The sequence below is a fragment of the Callospermophilus lateralis genome, chromosome 8, assembly GCF_048772815.1.
Source record: "Callospermophilus lateralis isolate mCalLat2 chromosome 8, mCalLat2.hap1, whole genome shotgun sequence".
NCBI classification, from domain to species: Eukaryota; Metazoa; Chordata; class Mammalia; order Rodentia; family Sciuridae; genus Callospermophilus; species Callospermophilus lateralis.
The window spans coordinates 80,829,237-80,850,422 of NC_135312.1; the positions used below are offsets into that span (position 1 = coordinate 80,829,237).

Consider the following 21,186-nt stretch of genomic DNA (forward strand, 5'->3'; position numbering starts at 1 on the left):
TTAACTCAGACCAGTTCATGTTCTAGCAGGGTAAAAGATAAACTCCAAATTTAGAATACACAATATTAAATTATTTATTGTTTTAAATTATTTATGTCTTTCAAGAAGGGAAGTAAATAGTTTGGTTTTAGCCTTATAAACCATATTAGATGTTAAAGTGGAGTTGTCAGGTAACAAATTCAATACAAGAAACTGGTATTTAGAAGAGAGATTTAAAAATACAATAAAAGAAATTAGAAGATACAAATGAAAGAATTTGAAGCTACAAGATGGTCTGGTATCCAAAGATGAACCCTAACCACCCCAGAGTTAAGTGTCTAGCGGATAAAAGAGGATCAAAAGGATGCTGAACAGAAGCAGCCACTGAGGTTAGTCAGGAAAGTGTTCCAAAGCCAAGGGAAGAGAGTGTCCAAGGGAGGAGCAAATGATCAACTTTACCAAAAGCTACTCGAGGATCAAGGAAGACAAAGACTGCAAATTGACCAATGGATTTAATAGCATGGAGGCAACTGGTGATCTTTTAATGGGATTATAGATATAAAAATCTATTAGAATATGATCAAAAGACAATGGGGAAAATTAGGTGCGTACAAATGCTTCAAGGCATTTTGTTAGCACATGGAAAGGATTATAGAGATAGGAGAAGGTATTTTGCAAATTCTGATAACAACATATGTATAAGTTTTTCAGAAGGGTTCAGTAGAGAGACAAAATTTGCTGATGCCAGAATCACTGGAGAAATGTTCTTAAATAGGCAGGAGAGGATGGGATCTAATGCACAGCCAAGGACTGCCTTAGCCAAGAACAAGGGAGGAAAGGAAGAATGCAGGAACTGATGCAGAGAAACAATAGATTGGGGTGGCTACTAACAGAAATTAGAATAGAATCTGAGTAATTCTGTTTCCTTTGCAAAACAAGGAGCAAATTTACCACTGAAAGTAAAGATGAGACAGGAACTGTGGGGTTTTTTTTTAAATAAATGATAGTGGAATACATTACAATTCTTATTACACATATAGAGCATGATTTTTCATATCTCTGGTTGTATATAAAGTATGTTCACACCAATTTGTGTCTTCATACCTGTACTTTGGATAATGATGTCCATCATATTTCACCATCATTACTAACCCCCTGGCCCATCTAGAGTTCATCTTTTCCTCCCATGCTCCCCTTCCCTACCCACCTATGAGTCAGTCACCTTATATAAGAGAAAATATTCAGCATTTATTCTTTTGAGATTGGCTAACTTCACTTATCTTCTCCAACTCAATCCATTTGCCTGCAGATGCCATAGTTTTATTCTCTTTTATTGCTGAGTAATATTCCATTGTGTATATATGCCACATTTTTTTATCCATTCATCTACTGAAGGGCATTTAGGTTGGTTCCACAGTTTAGCTATTGTGAATTGTGCTGCTATAAATATCGATGTGATGTGGCTGTGTCCCTGTAGTATGCTGTCTTTAAGTCCTTTAGGTATAGACTGAGGAGAGGGATAGCTGAGTCAAATGGCAATTCCATTCCCAGTTTTCCAAGGGATCTCCATACTGCTTTCCATATTGGCTGCACCAATTTGCAGTCCCACCAGCAGTGTATGAGTGAACCTTTTTCTCCACATTTTTGCCAACACTTATTGTTGTTTGTCTTCATAATAGCTGCCATTCTGACAGGAGTGAAATGAAATCTTAGAATAGTTTTGATTTACATTTCTCTAATTGCTAGAGATGATGAATGTTTTTCCATATATTTTTTGATTGATTGGTATCCTCTTCTGAGAAGTGTCTGCTCAGGTCCTTGGCCCATTTACTGATTAGATTATTTGGTTTTTTGTGCTTAGCTTTTTGAGTTCTTTATGTACCTAGAGATTAGTGCTGTATCTAATGTGTGAGGGGTAAAGATTTGCTCCCAGGATGTAGGCTCTCTATTAACCTCACAGATTGTTTCTTTTGCTGAGAAGAAACTTTTTAGTTTGAGTCCATTTTATTTATTGATTCTTGATTTTAATTCTTGCACTATAAGAGTCTTATTAAGGAAGTTGGGACCTAATCCAACATAATGGAGATTAGGGCCTACTTTTTCTTCTATTAGACACAGAATCTCTGGTTTAATTCCTAGATCCTTGATCCATTTTGAGTTGACTTTTGTGCATGGTGAGAGACAGGGGCTTAATTTTATTTTGTTGCATATGAATTTCCAGTTTTCCCAGTACCATTTGTTGAAGAGGCCATCTTTTCTCCAATGTATATTTTTGGCACCTTTGTCTAATATAAGATAATTGTAATTCTGTGGGTTTGTCTCTATGTCCCCTATTCTGTACCATTGGTCTATCAGTCTGTTTTGGTGCCAATACCATGCTGTTTTTGTTACTATTGTTCTGTAGTATAGTTTAAGTTCTGGTATAGTAATGCCACCTGTTTCATTCTTCCTGCTAAAGACTGCTTTAGATATTCTGGAGCTTTTATTTTTCAAGATGAATTTCATGATTGCTTTTGCTATTTCTGTGAGGAATGCCATTGGGATTTTGATAAGAATTGCATTAAATCTGTACAGTTTGGTAGTATGGTCATTTTGATAATGTTAATTCTGCCTATCCAAGAACAAGGTAGATCTTTCCATCTTCTAAGGTCTTCTTTGATTTCTTTCTTTAGGGCTTTTGAGTTTTCATTGTATAGCTCTTTTACCTCTTTCATTAAATTGATCCCAAGTATTTTATTCTATTTTATTTAGGCTATTGTAAAAGGCATAGTTTTCCTCGTTTCCCTTTCTGAGAAGTTGTCACTGATAGACAGAAATGCCTTTGATTTATGGGTGTTGGTTTTATATCCTGCTACTTTGCTGAATTCATGTACTAGTTCTAGAAGTTTTCTGGTGGAACTTTTTGGGTCTTCTAGGTATAGAATCATATCACTAGCAAATAGTGCTAATTTAAGTTCTTTTTTTCCTATCTGTATCCCTTTAATTTCTTTCGTCTAATCGTACTGATCAGTGTTTCAAGAACTATGTTAAATAGAAGTGGTGAAAGAGGGCATCCCTTTCTTGTTTCAGTTTTTAGAGGGAATGCTTTCAATTTTTCTCCATTTAGAATGATGTTGGCTTGGGGCTTAACATAGATATTCTTTACGATGTTGAGATATGTTCCTGTTATCCCTAGTTTTTCTAGTGTTTTGAACGTGAAGGGTTGCTGTATTTTGTCAAATGCTTTTTCTGTGTCTATTGAGAGGATCAAGAATTGTGTTTTAGTCACCTTTTTCATTGCTGTGACTTAAAGACCCAACCCAAACAACTGTAGAAGAGGAAAAGTTTATTTGAGGTCTCATGGTGTCAGAGGTCTTAATGCATAGAAGGCTGGCTCCATTCCTTGGGGTCAAGGTGAGGCAGAACATCATGGCAGAAGAGTCTGACAGAGGGAAGCAGCTCATATGGTGATCAGGAATCAGAGAAAGGCTCTCCACGGTCCAGATACAAAATATATACTCCATAGCCCCTCTTCCTAATGAACTACTGCCTCCAGTCACTCTGCACTTGCCTCCAGTCACCACTCAATTAATCCAATCAGAAATTAATTCACTGACTAGACTAAAGCTATAACTAGTCATTTCTCCCCAAACCTTGCACTGTCTCATATGTGAGCTTTTAGAGGACACCACATCTAAAGCATGACAAATTGTTAGAGATCTGAGAGGAAGAGTGTGTTATGAAATATTTACTTAGGAAAACGAGTGAGGCAATAAATGAGTGAAATCAAGCAGGACTCATGGCCAGCATTAAGGGTCTACTTCAGGTTAGTGGCTGTGACTTCAAAGTGAGACCAGTATACCAGTCCATTTGGGCTCCTAACAAAATACCTTATAATTTATAAATGACAGAAATTTACTTCTTACCGTTCTAGAAGCTGGGACTTCCAAGATCCATTCAGGAGACTCGTGTCTGATGAGAACGTGCTCTCTGCTGAAAACATGTCACCGTCTTGCTAAATCCTCACATGGAAGAAGGGGCAAGGACACTCCATCTGATTGCTTTTAATAAGAGGATCTACCCTCATGAGCTCATCACCTCCTAAGGCCCTATCTCTAATACTTTCATATTGGTGATTGAGTTTCAATATTTTGAGGGGATACATTCAGAACATAGCAAACAGTATGCATCAGTTTAGATTTTTCTCGGGAATGGTCAAGGCCACAGGGTAGATTAGGAAGAATTAGAGTTTTACCAAGAGACTATGATAAAGTGAGAGGGAAGAAAATAGAATTGCACAAATGAGCAAGGAGTAATGACCAGGATGGAACATGGAATTTAGACAAAAAGCAATGGAGTAATGCCGCAGCCCGGCTGCAGCAAAATAACCGGGGGTGGGGGGGGTGGGGGGGGTGGGGGGGTGGGGGGGGTGACGAACAACTTGTGTGGATTGATACAGCAGGTGTAGGAGCCGTTTATTGTAGGACAGGAGTGGTATTTATACATTCCACACAGCTTATCTTAATTAGTATAAACTAGATACAGCAGTCAACCAATAAGGAATCTCCACACTTAATGGCTCGCTGGCCTTACTTCACAAACCACTCCCTCTGGCATTTTGCCAGGCGCCATCCTGACTTGTTTACAGACTCTAACATTTCTCTGGCAAAATGCCAGGCACCATCCTGACTTGTTTACAGACTCTAACAGAGTAAGGGACAGCAAAAAGGTAATAGAATAAATGAAACTGTTGTCTCAATAAGAATTATTAGAAATTACATATTTAAAACTGTGATTTTGCCTTTCTGTTAGATCTTCTAGGTCATGATTATTCATGTCACTGGGAATACAAGATTATAGGAAAAGAAAAACTCAATAAACCAAGAGTCCAGGCATTGAAAGAATCTTCCATGTGGATATTGAAGTAGAACTGAATAGTGTCTGACAGTAGGTCAAACACTAAACAAGAGCAGTAGAGTCTATATTCTGATAACATGGGTTTAAGGATTAGGGTTTATAAGAGAAGAGAGATTGTTTGGAAGTAGTAATGAAATGCAAATGGGGTATCTACCCATTTCCAGGCCCAGTAATATGAAAGGTATGGAATAGGACCACCCCTGAAAGAGAGCCACAGGGATTGGAGTGTCTTCAGAGAGCCAGTTTTCTGTGGCACCAAGAAGATGCAGGTTATTTTCACCAAGAGATTGAGGCAAAGGAAACTGTTTCTGACTACCTGAGGGTTGCAGAGGGCACATATCACTGGGAGGAGTCAGGGATGGGAGCAGAAAGGAATGTTCAGAGCCAGAGAAGAATTAGAGTCTGAAACAAGAGGAGACCCAGATTTCATCTGATGCATGACTTAAACAGTAATAAAGGATAAAATGGAATTGGAGCTGAGCCAGAGAGAAATGGGGACCTCAGTCTCATCAGGGCGGGTCTTGCCAGTAGACAGTAAAAAAAAAAAAAAAGTTATTAAATAAGAGTGTTTTGAGGTTCCTGAGTTGAAAGGTAGAATATGAATAAAAATAGGGTCTTTAACTCTTGCTAGAGAATTCCATTTTGAATCACTTAAAAATTAATAGTCTGTGTAAATTTAGCCTAAGTTAACTCAGCTTATGAAAGAAAAAGAAAACTTGTTTAGGGAATGGTTTTTATGAGTTTTGTCAGATCTAGGCTATGGTTCCAGATATTCATAATGCTTTGTCGTCTACTTCTTGAGTAAATCTGTGGATTCACATAACTTCCTATCTCCCATATTCCCCTTCCATTCCCTGGAGTCTAACCTTCACTAAAAATATTTTGCTTTATCATGGTTATGGCAGGGCTTAGTACTCTAGTAAACCAAATTTCTGGTCTATGAATGAGCTTTAATTATTTAAAAATACGTTTTTAGCCAAATTGTTTAGCAACAATCTTTTTGAATAAAAATTAGATAATTGCCAATTATCTAATATCAAATTATTTAAATCTCTAAACTATTTCCTCTCTGCCATTTCGTGCATCTTTTCCCTTTCTTCTGGTCTTCTAATGGTTTCTTCTCACTTCTACTTTTCCAAAACAGTTCAGTTCCAGTGTAGAAGAATAGATTCCAAGTTGCTATGAGAGGCAGACAGATCCAGGATTGCAGAGTACAGTTTTGGGGGGACTTACTGATGGAAGCATGGTGCTAGGCAACATAAAGACCCGTTGAAGCCCTGCAATTTGAGTCTGAAGGAGGGGTTAATATATTGGTTGAGACAAAAGTGACTTCATGTCAGAATGTAACTGGTTTATCTTAAGCTAATATCAGAGTCAAGTACAGTCCCGGCACCACTACCTGGCATTAAAACTCTATAGACTACTGTAATGTTTTATCTGTTTTCAGTATGCTGGGAAGCTATGGAAGAAAAACTGACTAGGGTTTCTCTGAGGCAATGAGTGATCAAGATGGCTACAGTCATGTTAAGCTGAATATACAGAGCCATTTTTGAGACGGTGATGCTGAGCTCTAGTCTATTGTCAATTTATTATGAATTCTCATCATTCTTTCCTGATGGGTATTAACAATTTCATTTACCTTCATTCCCTTTTCAGTTTGTTTTGATACAGAAATTAAAATTACATTTTAATTTCTCCTGGATCAAGATATCTCCTGTTTTTCAATTCTATTGATTATTTTTTTCTTATAAACATTCTTGACATGAGTTCTTGCTTGTGTGTAAAGATTCCTCAGAGGAAAAGAACATTTAACCTCTCCTCATTCCAAAATCATTCAAAAATTATTTTTAATCCTAACTAGGTAAAAATACTTTCTTAGAGACATTTACTTTCAACAAATCTTGGTAACATCATGAAATGAGGCATGGAGCATGGGAGAGTGCATCTGTTCTTTCTTGAATCTCTTCTAAGCTTTGATCTCCTAAGCAAGTGAAAACAACAGCTATTCTTTGCAAACTCCTTTTATTTGATTGGTCTCCTAAACTCTACCCTTTTTTGCTTTAGTTATCTCATAAATTCTTCCCCCCCCCCCTTTTTTTTCACTTAATCTTGGATCATGATAGATCCAAGAGAAGAGTAAGGTTGTTAATAAAGAGGGAAAATCCATTCTGTTCCTTTCTTTCTTGCTTAAAATGCTGAATTTGGATTAAAGTAAAAGGAGGCTGAGTCATTGACTGTCTTTATTGTTATGCATATTTATTTTTACTTTTATTGACTGGATATTTTCCTACACTTAACAGAATCAGAAACATGTGTAGACCATATTGAAAAATAAGATTAAAAAGCATGACTTAATTGTTATACTTAATTGAGTGATATTTTACTTTTAAGTTTCCATGGTTCAGGGTCCAATATTTGAATTTTCAGGCATGGCAGTGAAAATGGGTCTTTTCTTTAGGAAGAAATTCTTAGTAGCCTGGATGAAGGTAAATACATACATACCAGATTATATATTTATTAACCTAAAATACAAATTGTCATATTGTTTAAAATACTATTATGGTGGCATAAATATTGTGTTCACTCTCTCCATGAATGGAAATCAAATTATAAGCAAAAACAGGTGAATGAGTTTAGAACTGGTAGTAATATTTATGATTCAAATGTTTTGATTCAAATTAATTCTAATTTTTAATCACATCTTTGAATGAAAATATTAGCAATTATCCCTAACAAATGTGTATTTTTTAATCATGCATTAAATATACAAATAATATACAATATAAAAATATAATATTCCCAGCCAGGCAGGATGGGACACACCTGTAATCCCAGTGGCTCAGGAGGCTGAGGCAGAAGGCTCAAAAATTCAAAGCCAGCCTCAGCAATTTAGTGAGGCCCTATGCAACTTAGCAAAACCCTGTCTCAAAATGAAAAATAAATAGGGCTGGGATGATGCTCAGTGGTTAAGAACTCCTGGGTTCAATCCCTGGAAAGAAAGAAAGAGAGGGGTAGGGGAAAGGGAGGGAGGAAAGAAGGAAGGGGAAAGGGAAAGGGAAAAGGAAAAAAAAGAGAGAGAAAAAATTCCAAGATAGAAATTTTAAAGGATGATAATTAAAAATAGTGCTTCTAATCTGTTTTTTTGTTGTTGTTTTGTTTTGTTTTTTGTTTTGGTTTTTGTTTGTTTTGCCTTCTGCCTACTGAGGTAGGTACTAGATCTCTGTACCCAGTGACTTTGACATCTACCCAAATTCTTCCCTCACATAATTACTGTTGAGGATTAGGTCACAGGCTACACCCTTTTCTCTGTTCTGTGTTTATGAGGCTGCTTCTCTTACAGGGACTCTCATGGCTGTTCACACCTATTTCCTTCTTGTGATGCTTTTAATTGTTTGATATGTAAATTTGATAAATGCATCACTTCTAGAACATTTCATATTTTAGTGATTATAAAATGCAATTAATAGTACAGAATCCAACATATTAAATAAAAGCACCCTGAATATGTAAGTTGATTATGAAATACTTAATAATTTTGAATTAAGTTATGAAAAATATCTATTTTAGAATTGAAGACTATGGTAATATTTACTAATGGTGAGGGCTAACAATTATTAAATGCTTACAAAATGCCAAGTGCTTGAGTCTCTACCTGGACTCTGCCATGTTGAGTCTTGTAGGTCGTGTGGCTGCTGCGTTGGCCTCTGGAGCCTTGCAGAGACTCAGCCCTTCGGCATCGTTACCCCAAGCCCAGCTTTTACTTCAGGCCACCCCAGCCGCGGTCCAGACTGCCAGAGACTATGCAGCACAAAGGCAGGCCCAGCCACCTGGCGCATCATGGCAATCATTGGTGCAGTAGTGGATGTCCAGTGTGATGAGGGATTATCGCTTATCCTAAATGCCCTGGAAGTGCAAGGCACAGAGACCAGGCTGGTTTTGGAAGTGGCCCAGCATTTGGGTGAGAGCACAATAAGAACCATTGCTATGGATGGGAGAGAAGGCTTGGTTAGAGGTCAGAAAGTCTTAGATTCTGGTGCACCAATCAAAATTCTTGTTGGTACTGAGACCTTGAGCAGAATCATGAATGTCACTGGAGAAGTTATTGATGAGAGAAGCCCAATCAAAAACAAACAATTTTCTCCTATTCATGGTGAGACTTCTGAGTTCATTGCGATGAGTATTGAGCAAGAAATTCTGGTGACTGGTATTTAGGTTATGGATCTGCTAGCACCTATGCCAAGGGTGGCAAAATTGGGCTCTTTGGTGGTGCTGGAGTTGGCAAGACAGTGCCGATCATGGAGTTAATTAACAATTTTGCCAAATCCCATGGTGGTTACTCTGTATTTGCTGGTGTTGCTTAGAGGACCCATGAAGGCAATGACTTATACCATGAAATGATTGAATCTGGTGTTATCAACTTAAAAGATGCTACCTCCAAGGTAATGCCAGTGTATGGTCAAATGAATGAACCACCTGGTGCTCATGCCTGGTCAGAGCTACTGGACTGACTGTGGCCGAATACTTCAGGGACCAAGAAGGTCAAGATGTACTGCTGTTTATTGAAACATCTTGAGCTTCACCCAGACTGGTTCAGAGGTATCTGCCTTATTGGCCAGAATCCCTTCTGCTGTAGGCTATCAGTCCACCCTGGCCACTGACATGGGCACCATGCAGGAAAGAATCACCACTACCAAGAAGGGACCTATCACCTCTGTACAGGCTACCTATGTGCCTGCTGATGACCTGACTGACCCTGCCCCTGCCACTACCTTTGCCCATTTGGGTGCTACTACCATGCTGTCCTGTGAGATTGCTGAGTAGGGCATCTACCCAGTTGTGGATCCTCTAGACTCCACCTCTCACATCATGGGTCCCAACAGTGTTGGCAATGAGCATTATGATGGTGCCTCTGGAGTCAAAAGATCCTGCAGGACTACAAATCCCTCCAGGATATCATTGCCATCCTGGGTATGGACAAATTTCCCAAGGAAGACAAGTTGACTGTGTCCCATGCATGGAAAATACAGCGTTTCTTGTCTCAGTCATTCCATGTTGCTGAGGTCTTCATGGGTCATAGGGACAAGCTGGTACCCCTGCAGGAGACCATCAAAGGATTCCAGAAGATTTTGACAGGTGAATATGACCATCTCCCAGAACAAGCCTTCTAGATGGTGGGACCCATTGAAGAATGTGTGGCAAAAGCTGATGGCTGAAGAGTATTCATCGTGAGAGGTTCTCTGGCCAAACTTAGGTACTCATCCAGTGTATTTGCCCTCTCCTTGCCTTTAATCCTAAAAACCACAGTTTCCTGTGTAGGCCACACAAGAACCTGATTGAAGACATTATGTTCTGTTTGAAGGTTATTTAAAGTTTCCAAAAGAATGTACACCACTCAAAAATAAAAATGCCAAGTGCTTTACATATACTACAACTTTTAATTCTCAAAACAACTCAAGGTAGTAAATTCTTCCATTATCGTTTACATATGAGAAATCTAAAGCATAGAGAGGCCAAGTTCACACTGCTAATAAGTCTGGAACTAAAATTTCGACCTATACAGTCTTATACTAGAGCAGTATGGGCCAATAGAATTTTATTTAGCCAAACAGACATAAAGTTATCCATCACATGGGTCATTTGACCTTTTTATATGTAAAACATGTTGCACTGTTCCATGTAGGGCACTGGAAAGGAATATGAATATTACTATAGCAAATTGCTTTCAGGTAATCAAACAAAACTGATGTGTTTGAAAATTCACCAGCTAGAACCTTCTAAAGTAATGTCACATTGATTCATGATATTCTGTAACTCCTTGATGCCAGTTATGACCAAATAGTATTTTCTTGTCTTCTTTAATATGTGAGTAAAATTATAAAGACAACTCTAAATATTAGTATTTCCCAATTGTGAGAATATAACAATGACTGATCAGAGTTGAATCTATCATTCTTCTAATGAATAACTACTGAACATGTCTAGTATGTTTGGAAAAAATAAAAGCATACCAATAGACTTGATGTGACAACATTATGTTACCCACAACACAATGAAACATGGAACAATAGCTAATCATAAGGAACAATTCAAATATTTGTCATCCTCCTATTTACATTTCAAGTATAAAAATTAGGTGTTCAAATACATTTCCTCATTGATTACAAACTCTTACCAATTAAAACTATTTAAAATTGAATAATGATATCAGATTTGGGCTGGTTTATAATTTCACACCAAGGATTTCAACTCAGTGTTCTCCCAACATAACCTCTTTGACAAAGGTATAAGGTTTTACTTAATGTGACAGTGGCCCTTAGGAAATTAGAGATGTAAATATTTCCTGGGATTTTTCAATGTCCTTTCATGTAGGACAAACCTCCGTGTCAATGAATTGGAGATGGACCACAAAGGGGAAATACCTACCCCATCCATGTCATCAAACACATTGTCTGTTATTTGAATTATTCTTATGACTACTTGAGAATTCCTTGTATTTGTCCATTTTTGCTAAAGTTTTCATCAAAGTATCCCATTCAGTGGTGGTTGTGCACCAGGTTGTCGGCATATGGCTACATTAAAAGATGAGATTTTATCGTATATTTGGATTAGAAATTGCCAGGTGCAGCCTTTATTTCAGTAGTTTGCAAAAGAGAAAGCTGGATACAACGTGCTTGCAGCTTCACAATTAAGAAGAAAAGCTAGGCTATGTGCTAGTTTAATTAACACAAGGCTGAGGAGATTATTCCTAGAATGATAGGTTAATATTCACTAAGCTGCTGGCTTCATTACAGTCTAAATGAAGAAAATTCCCCATAACAATTGTGTTTAATCGGCTTTGTAGTGTCTGGAGCCCTGAATCTCTTGGTTAAAAGTTATATCCCTGGTAGATTAAACAAATTTTGTAATTCAGGTGAGTAACTCGGAAAGCCTTTTGCCCCTTCTCCGTAAACAAACAAAGGAGCAATCATCCAAGATAATAACAAAAAGAACATGCACAAATTAAAAGAATTTTTACTTTACCAACACACACCCGACTCCCAGTCTCCTAACAGAACTGTTCTTTGTACCCTTCCTTCTATTACTGAAATGAGCAATGTTCTACACATTTTGAGAAAGCTGCAGACCACTAATGTCACCCAGACCTCCTTTCTCTCTAGGCTTGTCACAAAATACCTTTGTGTTCTACAGTTTGTTTTAACCAAAGAGGACCCAAAGTCTGAGCCTTCTAAATTTTATTTCTATTCTCCAGTTTCCCAGTGAGTATCACATTTACAGTTATTTTAAAATGTGTGTGTGTGTGTGTGTGTGTGTGTGTTTCAGAGAATTTCGAACAACATCTTGCTCTCTCCCGTGAACTTAACCAGCTCCATACTGTATCTGTGCAGTGCAGCCATCCCTTTGTAGTAGGCCTAGCTTTAATGTTGCAGTGTAACATTACAAGTGCCTCTGCTCTTTATTTCATGATTTTTAAGGCTTGTCCGTGGCCCAGATCAAATTGTTCAAGAATGTGAATATGACATTTGTGGTTTCCTGGGCCACATTGCTATTTAGGAGTTCCAAATCTTCCTTTATATTCTAAAATCTTCCTTTATATTCTAAATTATGATTTCTCTTCTTAGACAAAGTTCTCATTTTAGGAGAGACAACTTTCATCTTTTAATTGATAATAAAAGCTACCATTTTACATTGTTAGAATCAAACAACCACGGAGTTCTCCAATTCCAGAATCCTTATTTTCTAAAAGAAAGTTTGTTAATTTTTGAAGAGGTTTCCTGATGTTGACTAGTGTATTTTTTTAGGTGTATCACTAATAGTTTTTCAGATTCATTTCTGCAAATATATGAAGAACCCTCAACGTGCAGGGATATTGGAAAGTATTCTTGATAAAATTTATGTTTATGGTTGTGTTTTAAGCATGTTCAGTTGAACCTAAGAGAAACTGAGTGCTTTCCTAGAGAATATTTTATGATATTTGAACATTCATGAAGACATGAATTTCCTTGGAAACCTTTTCATCCTCACTGAAACTATCTTGACCTGGAGAAAAACTATATCTTTGGCAGAATGGTGGTTTTTGTTCTCTCATAAACTAGATGTTAGCTAAAAGGTTCTACTCCAACAAATATGCAAAGGAATCTCAAACTGCCTCTTCTATTAAAATTTGAAGGGGGATGGAACAATACAATACATACAATACACAGAAGGAAATGCTTTCCTTTACAAACTTAGTTGGTTTCTAGTTCCTTCTAGAAATCCTCAATAAAATTTGGCCACACTCAACCTACAGAACATGATTTTTGTTACATACAGAACTATTTTGACTCTTCATCATTTCTTTGCTTTTCTCAGTTGCATTTCTGCATCTATCCATCTTTTAGTTTCCTCCCCTTGTCATGCCCAGGCCAGTCACGAACCTCAGCTCCTCCACAAAATTCCCCTTGCATTTTTGAGACATTACTAGTTTTCCAAAGATGTGGATTTATGCGACATAGCAGTGGGTTTCTGTCATTTCTCTGGCTCCCCAACTTACACACTTTCATGTCCCAAATCCCACAACTATAGTGCATATCTGTCCTACCACAAACAGATGGGGAAAGTTAGGTTTCAAAGGGATAAGAGAAGAAGCCAGATGATGAAGCATGGCCTGAAAATCCTGTGCTCTGGTTGAAGATCCAGGGCTCCATTGGCTACTTTAGCAAAATCAACAATAACCATTTGTGCATTATTGTTTACACATACATTTTCTTTACATTACCTCATATAGTGCCTCTGCTCTTTATTTCATGATTTTTAAGGCTTGTCCGTGGCCCCGTGATGTAAGTTATTATTTTCCACTTTGCAGAAGCTTATGCAGAAACATCAAGAAATGACTTCTCTAATGCTTTGCTGTCACATGGATTTATGTTTTCATTTGAGATCTGATTATATAAAATTGATTTCAATTCCTAGTGGTCTGGTAGTCTTTTGAGGATTTCTGTTAATTACTAGGGGTTCACAGCCTCACAGTCAACTCTTTCTATAGCTGAGTCCTTGGTCTCGGCTAAATCTTATCCTCTAGTCCAGGACAACATATCTCTCAAATCCAGTGCAACCCAGACCTGAGAACTGGTTATTTTTTTGCTTATTTGTTTTTAACTCTTTGTAAAAAATGAAAGCAAACTCCTCTAGAAGTTGAAAAAAGAAACGTAGAAGTCTTCCCCATTAACATGAATAGTATTAAAATCTGCATGTTATTTTGTCTTTAAAAATAATTTTTTCAAAAAAATAGAAATTAAAGCAATTTTTTAAAAATATGTATTCATTTAAAAATCCTAACTATTTACCTGATATAATTAGAACTTTCATATATATATATAATCTTCAAAACAAAAAATGAGTAAAGAGTAGCATTACTTGTCTTTTTTTTTTTTTTTTTTTTGCTAGTCTCTTTAACATTTAACTCAAAATGGATCAAGGAGCTTGATATCAAAGCAGAGACCCTGCACCTGATAGAAGAAAAAGTTGGCTCCGATCTACATATTGTGGGGTCAGGCTCCAAATTCCTTAATAGGACGCCCATAGCCCAAGAGTTAATAACAAGAATAAACAAATGGGACTTACTTAAACTAAAAAGTTTTTTCTCAGCAAGAGAAACAATAAGAGAAATAAATAGGGAGCCTACATCCTGGGAACAAATCTTTACTCCTCACACTTCAGATAGAGCCCTAATTTCCAGAATATACAAAGAACTCAAAAAATTAAACAATAAGATAACAAATAACCCAATCAACAAATGGACCAAGGACCTGAACAGACACTTCTCAGAAGAAGACATACAGTCAATTAATAAGTACATGAAAAAATGCTCACCTTCTCTAGCAGTCAGAGAAATGCAAATCAAAACCACCCTAAGATACCATCTCACTCCAGTAAGATTGGCAGCCATTAGGAAGTCAAACAACAATAAGTGCTGGCGAGGATGTGGGGAAAAGGGTACACTTGTACATTGCTGGTGGGACTGCAAAATGGTGCCGCCAATATGGAAAGCAGTATGGAGATTCCTGGGAAAGCTGGGAATGGAACCACCATTTGACCCAGCTATCGCCCTCCTCGGACTATTTCCTGAGGACCTTAAAAGAGCATGCTATAGGGATACTGCCACATCCATGTTCATAGCAGCACAATCCACAATAGCAAGACTGTGGAACCAACCTAGATGCCCTTCAATAGATGAATGGATAAAAAAAATGTGGCATCTATACACAATGGAGTATTATGCAGCACTAAAAAATGACAAAATCATTGAATTTGCAGGGAAATGGATGGCATTAGAGCAGATTATGCTAAGTGAAGCTAGCCAATCCTTAAAAAACAAATGCCAAATGTCTTCTTTGATTTAAGGAGAGCAACTAAGAACTGAACAGAGGGAAAGAGCATGAGGAAAATATTAACATTAAACTGAGACGAGTGATGGGAGGGAAAGGGAGAGAGAAGGGAAATTGCATGGAAACGGAAGGAAACCCTCATTTTTATACGAAATCACATATACAAGGTTGTGAGGGGAAAGGGGGGGGGAGGGAGAGAACGGAACAACAACAGATGAGGTAGAGAGGGAAGATGAGAGGGGAGGGGAGGGGGGATAGTAGGGGATAGGAAAGTCAGCAGAATACAACAGTCACTAATATGGTATTATGTAAACATTGTGAATGTGTAACTGATGTGATCCTGCAATCTGTATTTGGAGTAAAAATGGAAATGCATAACTCATTTGAATCAAATGTATGGAAGATGAAAAAAAAAATAAATAAATAAAAAAATAAAAAAATAAATAAATAAATAAATAAACATTTATCTTAATTGAAAGTAACTGGATTTCTCATTGTTATTTGTTGTTTCTATTGAAGCATATGAATAAAAATCAGCCTCATAGAGGTATATAGTTGGGAAAGGGAGATTTAGTTGAGTTGTTTTTTCAGGTAACAATGGGGTGGTTTTTGTATTTTGTTTTTTGGTACTGCACCAACAATTGACAAGTGGTAGTATTTTGCAGAATTTTATTTACTATTGTTAAGTAAGACCAGACAACAACCTATAGGCCAGAAAGTGTATTAGATTTGCCAATGATAATACTCAACTCTGAAATTGCTGTGTTTTTACATGCTAGGCACTATCCTAAGCACTTCACATATATTAACCCCTTCTGTCCTCACATGGGAAAGTTGCTATTATAAACCCCATTTTATGCAAATGAGGAAACAGAGGCATAAAGTTCTTTTTGATAAATTTGTCATTTTAATTCTAAGTTTTTCCCAGGGCAGTAATTTCAAAGTAAAATAAACTCAATGAAATGGATGTGAAATAGAATTGCTGAGTTATTGGTAACCATATATCAATCATATTAGACACCCTAATAATACACTGGAAAGTTATAAAGGGAATAACATTCATCTTTAACAGGTCCAAACACTTATTTTTCCCTTAGTATCCTTTCAACTATATTGTCATGAATGATCTATTTTGTTAATGTGTGTTTCTAAATCTTCTAAATATGACAATTTAAGAAATATATTAATACAGCTTCTGAATATAATTTTTAGTTAATTGTGCTTTTACAAGCATTTTTATTACTATTATAAAATATTACTAACCTGATTTTCAGACTCTGTCTTATATCATAGTGGCAAGACAGCTAAGACAGCATTTTACCTTTCAGGATTGTAAAAGTTCTTGCGGGGCGGGGGAGGAGGGGGGACAATTTTTAATGTTATAATACAAATCTTAAGAGCAGGTGACAGGCAAGGCATAGCAGAAGGGCACACATTTCCTCTTGGTACAAGCAAAGGGGCAACAGGCACTAGAAGCAGCACTTTAAAGGAAATATTTACTGCAAGGAATCTTAAAGGTATCTTTTAGGAGCATCCCATGATACGAAATCTATGGTCAATCATGGGTATAGTTTCCCAGGTCAGAGATGCAGTCCTTTTGCAATATTTTGATATTTATAATATGAGTAAAGAACAAGCAAAAAAAAATGGGTAGAATACCCCACCTGAGTTTTATCCATCAAATTTTTCTTCTGGAAAGAGAAATAAACATTACTTAATAATATTAAAGCACTCCAAAGAGAATTTTGGAAAAAAAAATTCTTTACTTTCAGAAGATGTACATATTAAATTAATAATGGAAAGTCTAACTCAAGCAACTAATAGAACAGTTGGGTTTTGTCTATAAGTAATTGTAAGTCAGTCAGCATACCATAAATATTCCTAAAGATTCTACACCTAAACTCCTTTTTACAAACTGTCCCCATTCCACATATTTGTTGTTTTGAAGAAAATAAACCTGAATAATTGGCAAGTAACTTGGATTTCCCTATAGAGGAATGTGAAGTGTTTCTTCACAGTCCTTCATAAATATTTAAAGAAACTGCCACATTGGTCAAAGAAAAATAAAGAGCAACTCCGTGGACTAAACCTTAGTTTAGTTTGACACTTGGTAATTCCAGTCTGACTACTAGGAGACAGAAAGAAATACTGTTTCACCTCACCCGAAAAATGGTATTGTGTTTTGGTTTGGTTTGGTTTTGGTTTCTTCACTTGCACACAGTAGAGCAGGAGGAGGAAGAGGACATGGAATTGAAGGATGATGAACAAAAAGGGCAAAAGAATATGTGGGAACAATTAATTATAACTAGCATTTACAAAACATTTTACAGTTTACAATAAAATTTATGTTTTATTTTATTTAATCCTACATCTCTCCCTCAAAATAATACTGTGGAGTTGATATAACACTATTATTGATGTCTTCTTTACAAATGAAGAGACTGAGCTTCAGATTGACTTGCTCAAGGTTACAAAAAAACAGAATTAAAAATCCAGGAATTTTGATTCTTAATGTTGGTGGCTTTTCTTAACACAATACGTTGCTGAAAAAAAATTCCTATAATGTCAAGGCACAGTATCCAGAGTACAGCCTCTACCAATCCTTCCACTGACCTGACTTTTAGCAGATATATTTCCTTTCCCACATGCACCCAAAAATGAGTGGTTACCTCCAAGGACATGCCGGGCTGTGGACCCAATCCATAGTGCAAGAACAAACTTATTGCAAAAGACAAAGCAGAGCTGCCAGAGAACCTGTGAGATAACCAACATGGATCTTTCCAGTTAGTGCCCTTCCCACCCTGCACAAAGGGAAATCATCTACCTTAGCAGTGATTCCTTTTCACTTTTCTAGTACTTTGGGAATATCATTCCCAGAGGAAAAAAATATATGATCACTATTAGAGAGAAAATGCTGACCATGGGCTCTTCATGCTCAGCGATAACTAAGAAAAGAATACTCTTTAACTTCAGCAACAGAGGTACAGGAAATTGTGATAAAGATGTTCAGATAGTCAGCAAGTGGGAGCATTTCACCCCAGGGGTGTGTTTCCAGGCAGTAGGTTTCATCTATTAGAAATATTCAGAATGTGTTTGTTTTCCTATTTTTCTTTTTGGTTTTGAAAATTACTATCATCACTATAAATATTTCCAGTCCAGAGAACAATATAGCAAATACTCTGAGTACTTTTCTACATAATAGAGAATGTTAAATGAAAAGAATTACTATATGAAATTTATGCATGCTACTGTACCTGTGATAATGGAGGAAATATGACTTATAATAAATATTAGGGCAATAACTATATTTAACTTGCTAATTTTCTATTAAACAAAGCTATTCACAAAGTTCAACACTTCAGAATATAAAATATCAATTTTATATCCTTATCTGCCAGCACTAATTACATAATAATACTGCCATTTTATTAATAAATCCTAAGCTATTCAAAATAGCTCAATATTGGCATTCAAGACAGAGTCAGTAGTCATCACTCTTAGAATTTAGAAAATACAATAATGTAAGGGCAAAGTCACAGGTAGATTAAAGTTCATGAATTTATTTTTTTAAATACTTAATACCTGTTAATCAGTGTCTATATCATATTTCTAATAGGATACCTATATGAATTTCACCAGCTTTAAGAATCTGATCATACCAATTATGCAGTTTTACTCATTCAATAATTCTTTCTCTTTAGCTGAAACTTCTTTGTAGCATACAATTATAAACATCCTTTAAAAATAATAAATGAGAGTAGTCATCACTGTTAGAATTTAGAAAATACAATAATGTAAGGGGAAAGTCACAGATAGATTAAAGTTCATGAATTTATTTTTTTAAATACTTAATACCTGTTAATCAGTGTCTATATCATATTTCTAATAGGATACCTATATGAATTTCACTAGCCTGAAGAATCTGATCATACCAATTATGCAGTTTTACTCATTCAATAATTCTTTCTCTTTAGCTGAAACTTCTTTGTAGCATACAATTATAAACATCCTTTAAAAATAATAAATGAGAGTATAATAAGCCCAACTGTCATAAGAAATAAACAAATACATTATCAGCTTTCTCTAAGTCATAAAAATTATTCTCTACTTGTGACACTTAATAAATCACAACATTTCCCACAGAATTATTTGTCATATAATCTCACTGTCCTTTAGGCCTTTCCCCACCCACAGTACAGAGCTGGCGTGTGTGGGTACTTAATAAATGTGGTTTTTATCAAATTGAATTTGTGTTTTTTGTCTGGGGATTGCTTCATTTTCTGTATTAAGTAAGTTGTCTTGAATTTCAGTTTGTTTTCACAGGGCTTATAGCTGAGACACTGATAAGTTCCACATGAGTCTGATGTGAAATACTTTCTCACTGTGTGCATAATTTCAGGTGCAAAGATACTCAATTGCTTGACAGATACTTCCTAGTCATGTCTAAGAGGAAATAATTTTGCTTAAAAAAATAGAACTTTTTTTGAGCTAATTTCTAAAGAAGACACCTGGTGATGATAAGTGTCAAACTCCTCATAATTTTTCTTTTTTCAAAGTCAGAAATACAAAGAAAGTGTTGAATTTCTTGTATATAGCAGTCCCATCTCTAGAGGAATAACTAAATCTTGATGAACCAATATATATAAAAGAAAGTGAGAGATTATAATTTTAAAATAATTGAAAGGATTTTAAATTTTTGTTAGGACATCTAGATCTTACTTTGAAAATTCCAAGTCGAGCACACTGGTCCATGCCTCTAATTCCAGTGGCTCAGGAGACTGAGGCAGGAGGATCACAAGTTCAAAGCTAGCCTCGACAATGTAGCTAGTCCCTAAGCAACTTACTAGTAGAATGTTAGTTAAGGACATTTTCCTTAACACAGCCTGTTTCTAGGTCAAAGTTGGTAGCATCATGCATGGTTTAATATTTAAGTATCTCCCTGGTTTACACCTTTAAGTGAATTTTCTAATTAGAATAAAAGATATTAAAACTTATAAGTATTCTGCAATTATATTGACAATGGCAAAAGAATATAAACTTTATATTGTCAATATGGATACACTTTGTTTTATGGAATATGTGTATTCTTGAAATAATCTCCATAAATGAAATAATTTTATAAGCATCTGCAAAGTTGCTTCTTAAATTTTATTCCGTAAGTAACTTTACAAATGAAGAATCCACTAATTACATAAGCAAATATTCATTTTGACAGATGGTAGATAGTCTTGGTAGTTTGTAAATTATATATTAAATCTTATTTTTTGAATAATGGGTCTTTGAAAAACAATTCTGGAAGTAAGGAAGGGAGGAAGGGGGAGAGAGAAAAGGAGGAGGAGGAGGAGAAGGAAAGTATGAAGGGAAAAAAGGAAGAAAGGGAGAGAGGGAGGGAAAAAAGAAAAGAATATGGAAGAAAAGAATCAGAGAGAAGACCCTCTAGTGGGAAAGAAACTTAATTTGGGATGGAAACTACTTCCAGAAAGGAGCCACTTAACATGTGATTTGCAACCAAGTTTCCATGGAGACCAGGAAAACTATAATCAGTGTAGATAAGGCTTTGATATCATAAATGTTAGCATATTGTGGATGAGAAGGACATTTGGAAGGACAAACAACAGGTTCTGATGAGGAGGAAAACTTATCCAAAGACAGAATTTTGAATTTATTCTTGTTCAGAATAAGGAACATTTTCTCTGGCTTTGAGGGAATAATTAAATAATTTATTCAGCTCATGTCATCCCTTTCTGTGGTCTAAAGGGAATCTCCTGAGAAGATGGCAATACCAGGAATAACATTCCTTGATGAGATGAATGAGTGTTCCCATTCAATTGGCATTTAGATTTAGTCTTTTTTACTTTAATTCATTGCCTTGATAAAATTAGTCTCATATTAATCTGAGTAAAATATAAGCTAATTTTTTGGAACTCAATCATCATCTAAGTTTAAT

At 36.1% G+C, this 21,186-nt stretch overlaps 1 protein-coding gene and 1 pseudogene across 1 annotated transcript in view; both read left to right on the top strand.

Annotated features, from left to right (window-relative positions):
- Arsj (arylsulfatase family member J) overlaps window positions 1-21,186 on the top strand; it is an 82,418-nt gene that overhangs the window by 43,684 nt on the left and 17,548 nt on the right. The gene's annotated exons all lie outside the window — the stretch shown is intronic.
- LOC143406103 (ATP synthase F(1) complex catalytic subunit beta, mitochondrial pseudogene) lies at window positions 8,540-10,104 on the top strand (annotated as a pseudogene).